At 43.6% G+C, this 6,650-nt stretch overlaps 1 pseudogene across 1 annotated transcript; it reads left to right on the plus strand.

The window, feature by feature from the left end:
- Nucleotides 1–1,175: 1,175 nt before the first annotated feature.
- On the plus strand, nucleotides 1,176–6,144 carry LOC147892145 (pentatricopeptide repeat-containing protein At3g26782, mitochondrial pseudogene; annotated as a pseudogene). The gene is made up of 2 exons (XR_015542512.1): nucleotides 1,176–5,620; nucleotides 5,769–6,144. The product of XR_015542512.1 is annotated as a pentatricopeptide repeat-containing protein At3g26782, mitochondrial pseudogene (transcript).
- Nucleotides 6,145–6,650: the final 506 nt, after the last annotated feature.

Raw genomic sequence — 6,650 nt, forward strand, 5'->3', positions numbered from 1 at the left:
ATGCTCAGCATGTGTGCTTATGTGGCATTGATGATTGGATTACCACATGGTATTATGACATGGCACTATCATGTGTTAATGTTAAGGTGCTAGTGTTTACCACATTGGTAATGATGAGGTAGCTATTACTACATGTCTTGATGATGTGGCACCATTACCGTGTGGCTGGCAATGTATTTTTCTTGGGCAAATTTTTTGCATTCCCAAGGATTTTTGTGCAAAAATGTGGCTCAAAAATTAAAACATGGAACCAAAGATTTGACTAAAATGCAATTTTATACCTATTTTTTGACAAGTTGTTGCCAAAAATTGAGCTAGACTACATTATATTAGGCATAAGTATGTGGAGAATAGAGTAAAACATCATAATAGTAGCTCCAAAATATGTATGTATTGTCACCAAATGTTTGACACTTCCATAATCCATGCATATGTGTTCATACATTTTGATTAGTAAGGGTCTCCTAAAGCTCAAGCTTTGATTTGGAGCCATCGAGTTGCATCTCTTCACTCTAGGGTAGTGAATTAGGTGAAAAAGTTCACCTAATTCATACATTCATGAACTCATCGCTCCATACACTCTAGGGCAGTGAATTAGGTGAGAGTACTTGCCCATGCATAGGTGTTAATACATCGTGATTGGTAAGTGGCTCCTAAATCCCAACCTTCTCGTTGGAGCCACCGAATGGCTTCTCTCTCACACCTTCTCACATCCTTAGTTGGGTCTAATATGTATACTGGATTCATCATTTGGCCAGCTTTGTGACTTCATTTTCTCACTAGTGCATTGTCGCTATGATTGGCATTCCATTGTAAAAATTTAGCTTTCAAAGTGTGTGAATTGAGTCGCCTTTGAAGAGCACCTCAACTACTAGTGAGCCTCCTTATGCTTTTGTATCTTCCCTCTATAAAATAGTGAGACCTCATGTTTTGGTTTTGGCACTATTGCTAGATTCCTCATTGGATTTAGAGCACTTTCCTCCCTAGAAGTGTTTGCCCGTGGGAACAACCCCTCCAAGCTAAAGCATTCATTGATGTAGAGTTGTCACATCGATCTTCATATGCTAGACCAGTACTGTAGTGCAGGTTCTGACATTGGAACATAAATTGGAATACGAAGGTAGTTATAACCACAAGGTGTCTTGCCAAGCAATGGCGCATTCAGTTATGCAAACCTTGCTGAGTATTACGGGAGCTCCTTGCATGAAGAGTGACAGGGAGGATAAAGAGCATGGGACTGAGAGGACTGAAGCTTGTATCTACAGCTAGAGGGGTAAAGTCAAAGTTGCTCAGAAGGTGCTGTGAAGGCTATGCGCCATGGGACAGAGTTGAGTCAATGGGTTCAGGATGGAGTGCTCTCCAACCCAAATGTCTTTGTTAGAAGCCTAGAATTCAAGGCAAGGTGTGGGGATAGAGCATTTGCTTTGCTGGGCAAATAAACATGTGGTGATTGGATCGTGGTCTTCAAATAAATGCTCGTGAAGGTGTGGGGAATCTGGGATAGAGCATTTTCTTTGCTGGGCATGTATACATCTGGTGTTTGGATTGTGGTCTTCAAATAAATGCTCAGGCATTCGAATGCATGGGCTTTTAAGTTCACCGTCTTCCGGGAACAGGCAATCCATCTTTGTAATGCTTTAGAGTATGAGGCTTTCGATTGCACCACACAGATGGATCCTCGCCATTGTCATTGGTACGCCTTCTCCTCCTTTCTCTTTCCTCGCATTTTCGCATTCATTACATTGGGTCCTTTATTTTGGCCTTCTAGGTGACCACAGAACTGTCGCTGGCCTTCGTACTTTGGCTGCCAATACATTTTTACATCAGTCTCGGCATGAACGTGCCCGACTTAGAGAGTTGCTTGATCGTTTGGACCACACCTCTGCCCCAGTGGATTCTGCTTCTTTTGCTCCTCTCTTACACGCATGCTCCAAACTCAGGGCCCTCGCGGAGGGCAAGCAAGTTCATGCTTACATCATCAGCAGAGGACTGAAGCATGATATCTATTTGTCGAACTACCTTGTCACGATGTATGGCAAGTGTGGGAGTGTTGAGGATGCAAGGAATGTGTTTAACGAAATGGATCAACGGGATGTTGTCTCGTGGACTGCAATGATTGGAGTTTATGCTCATAGTGGGCACGACGAAGAGGCATTTGTGCTCTTTCGGCAGATGATTTTGAAATGCATCAAGCCAAACTACGTAACCTTTGTAACAATCCTGAATACCTGTGCCAGCCCGACAGCCCTAGCACGGGGTAGGATGATTCATGCCCGGGCCGGTGAGCATGGATATCTCCATGTAATTGTGAGGAATGCCCTTATTAATATGTATGGTAAGTGTGGGAGCGTGGATGATGCACGAGCTATTTTTGACACTATGCCTCAGCGAAATGTCATTTCATGGAATGCCATGATGCGAGCATATGTTCAGCATGAACGTGACAAGGAGGCCATGCAGCTATATAAAGGAATGCAGACAGAACACATCAAGCCAGACAAAGTTACCTTTGCTACAGCTCTTAGTGCATGCTCCAGCTCGTCAGCCTTAGGAGATACTAAGAAGATTCATACTAGCATTGTTAAGAGTGAATTTGAGTCTGATGTTGTAATTGGAACTGCCCTCATCAATGCATATGGTAAGTGTGTGAGTGTGGAGGATGCTCGTAACATGTTTGACAAAATGCGTCAACGAGATGTTGTTTCCTGGAATTCCATGATTGCAGTTTATGTCCAGCATATGCAGAGTAAGGAGGCTGTCGAATTGTTCCACAGGATGGAATCTGTGAAGCCAGACAGAGCCACCTTTGTTAGTGTCCTTTCAGCGTGTTCCTGTCTGGCAGTCTTAGCGGAGGGTAAGATAATTCATGCTCACATTGCTCAGAGTGAGTTTGAATTGGACATTGTCGTGGGGAATGCAATCATTGACATGTATGGGAAGTGCGGGAGCGTGATAGATGCACGGAGGACGTTTGATGGAATGTGTCAAAGGGACGTTTTCTCATGGACTTCCATGATTTCAGTGTATGCCCAACATGGTCTTGGCAAAGAGGCACTCATGTTGTTTTACCCTATGCAGCATCAAGGTGTGAATCCAAATGAGATAACCTATGTGAGCATTCTTTCTGCATGTGCCAGCATCGTGGCCCGTGCAGAGGGTAGGGAGGTTCATGCACTGGTTATTGAAAGCGGCATGGATGTACTTATTCCTATTCAAAATGCCCTGGTTAATATGTATGGGAAATGTGGGAGTATGGAGGATGCAAAGATGATTTTTGATCACATGCAGGAGCGTGACGTTGTATCCTGGACTGGGATGATAGCCATCTTTGCTCAGCATCGGTATGACAATGATGCTCATCGACTTTTTAGACAAATGCAGATGGAAGATGTGAAACCAAACTGCATCACCTTCATCAGCATTCTCTCTGCATGTGCTACCACCACTGCCTTGACGGAGGGCAAGAGAATACATGATCACATCATTGCAAGTGGATTTGAGTCAGGGAATGTTGTTCAAAATGCCTTAGTCAATATGTATGGAAAGTGTGGCAGTGTAGAGGATGCGTTGAGGGTGTTTAACAATATGCAGCAGCGGGATGTGGTTTCTTGGTCTTCCATGATGGCTGCCTGTGCTCAACTTGGTCATGGCAAGAAGGCTATACAACTTTTCCAAGAAATGGAGCTGGAAGGTCTGAAGCCGAATGAAGTCAGCTTCATCAGCATCTTGTATGCATGTAGCCATGTTGGCATGGTGGATGAGGGCTGTCGCTACTTCAAATCCATGAACCGGGATCACGGGATTGCACATACACCTAGTCATTATGCCTGTATGATTGACCTTTTTGGGCGTGCAGGGCGTCTAGATGAGGCTGAAGGCTTGATCAACAGAATGCCAGTTCAACCTGGCAGTACTGAGTGGCTAGCTTTGCTTAGTGCCTGCAGAAGCCATAGTGATGTGGAGCGAGGAGAACGTATAGCCGAAAAAATTCTTGAGTTGGATTTAGGGTGTTCTGCTGTGTATCTAATTCTAGCAGATATTTATGCTGCAGCTGGCAAGTGTGAGGACTTAAAAATATTAAGAAAAGTGATGGAAGACAGGGGCATCATGGAGCCATCAGGTTTCAGCTTGATTGAGATCAACAATAACGTGCATGAATTTGCCACTGGAGATATATCTCACCCTCTGATGGGGGAGATTTATGCAGAGTTGGATAGCTGGCATAGGCAGATGTTGGAGGTGGATCATGCGACGTACACAAAACCAGAGCTTCATAACTTGGAACAGGAGAGGAAGCAGCAGAGTTTCTGCTTTCATTCTGAGTTGCTGGCCATTGCTTTTGGATTAATCAGAATGCCATTTGGAACAATTCTGCGCATTACCAGCAACCTGCGGATGTGTAATTCTTGCCATATTGTTACTAAATTCATCTCAAAGTCTGCTGAGCGAGAAATTATTATAAAAGATGCTAACTGCTTTCATCACTTCAAGGACGGCTTGTGCTCATGTGGAGATTATTGGTAAACTTGAAGGTCAACTCGAGCATTTACCACTCTGGTCAAACTTATCTGCAACGACATTGAAAGGCATTAGATGAGTAAGACCTTTGCCACACTTTTTCCGTTGATATGAGACACCCCCTGAAAAATTTCTGCAGTGAGCTATGTTAGATGAGCACTGCTTGCCTCATTGGCATGCATAGCAGCCAGCAGGGGTTCAAGAAGAAACACAGGCTGAAAGTGGTACTCAAGGACAAAGCCTGCCCCTGAAGAATCCAAAGTTGTCCCGAAGATCCACAGCGTGAAGTTGATCTATTCTCAATTTGTATGTCTTTTAAACAGCCGATGGCTGGACAAGCTCCTTTCCTTTCCTAGGAGGAAAAAATCTGCAGAATTCATTGACTCTTCTTGTTAGCAGGTATTCTCAATTGTGTCCAGCAGTATGAACCTGACCTGGAGATGGAAACAATTTAAGACACTGGCAGCGTGGATTCAACCTGCAAATTCTTATTGAAGGGGACCGACTTCACTTTGTTGTCGTCCTTGATGATGTTGCCATATGCTGTCTTATTGACGAGGGATGGAACAAAAGAGCATTGTTACTACCAATGGGAAGGATTCAATGGAGAAAAATTGCTTTGTTTGGAACTTCAGGCCTCTCAATTGTCATCTTGTCACGCCAGCTGTGATGACATTGTTTTCAATTTATCAAGAATGTTGGCCTCAGTGAGCATCGGATTAGGCTTATTCGAGACTTAAAGAGGGATGCTGAATCTCACTTGTTCACACTTGGAAGTTGGGGCATGTGAGAAAATGGGGGTGAGAACATGCTCATTCTACATGCTTGCTAGTCCCTACTCTGACGCTTAGCAAGGGACTTTATATGCATTCCTTCTGCTTCATGCAGATGCAGCCAGATTGTGATGCAGTGGCAACTCGACAACAAGACAGCAAGACAGAGCAGGATGGTAGAATTGTGTAGGACAGCAGTTAGGAGGGGCTTCAATGTGCATCTGGCAGACCACCATGACCAGTTCGGGCGGGCCAGTTTGGACCATGGGACTGGTTAAACAGGCCTCAGAAATGACCATGGGTGCCTCCAGGCAGGATAAATTTTAGAGGTGAGCTCCTCTGTCTGTCATTGTCATGCACTAGGTTAAATTTTGGCCAGGGCAGGATGCTAGAGGGAAAGGTCTACACGTAATGCATATGTGTGTAATTCAACATAAAATAAGCATATGTGATACTGTTGGCTTGGGTCAATTTCAGGTCCGAACCTTTTGCACACCCACCATGGTGCCTTGATAGCTCCGTGGCACAGGGGCCACACCTCTGCAAGGACAGATTGCCGCTGAGCATGTTGATTACATGACTGGATTACAAGAACCAACTACATGCACCCTTAAAGGTGAGTCTGGCAATAACTATCGAGTCTGGTCTCTAGGGGAAAATATATAAGAACTGTAAAGAAATTGAGATTCCATCAGAACCAGGTGATTCTAGAAAATCAAATGGAATTTTAATTACCAAACTTAAACAAAAGAACGGAATGTCAGAGCTGAAATCAATAGACGAACTCGAAAAGAGAGGAGAAGAACTCTGTTTGGGTTAATGCTAGGATGTCCTGCATTTGAGTTCTTACTAGTGTGTCAAAGCACTTTTAAATATCACTGTAGAAATTTAGAATTGCTTTACTGATCTTGGAGAGCGGTGACATATAACGGGAGGAATTACATAACAGTAGACACATATTTGAGTCTTGTACCGTAATGCCATTGGAAAAGGCTGTGGTACAACAGCACAACAATTAGGTCACAAATACACGACTATTGAAGTGCTGACATAGTAGGAAGCAATCAAACAACTGAACTGATTGTCTGTTAACTCTAACAAAAGGAATCGTTATTGCGGACATTTTACTGACAATGGAAGGGAATGCAGAACAAATATACATTCATGGATGCTAAAGTAGGCACGGATGATGACAATTGTGAGTTTATGAAATTGGCATCATGTTGTGCCATGGCAGATGAAGCACACACTACAAGGTAATTTCACTGCATCTGAGACGTTAAAATGTTACATTACAATGTATTGGTGCAAGATTCATGATTTAGCATACTAAAGAAGGCATGGATGGTTGCATTTTGA

This window comes from Dipteris shenzhenensis, chromosome 17 (assembly GCF_047967505.1).
Source record: "Dipteris shenzhenensis isolate YYH24624 ecotype China chromosome 17, Dip_SZ_1.0, whole genome shotgun sequence".
NCBI lineage: Eukaryota > Viridiplantae > Streptophyta > Polypodiopsida > Gleicheniales > Dipteridaceae > Dipteris > Dipteris shenzhenensis.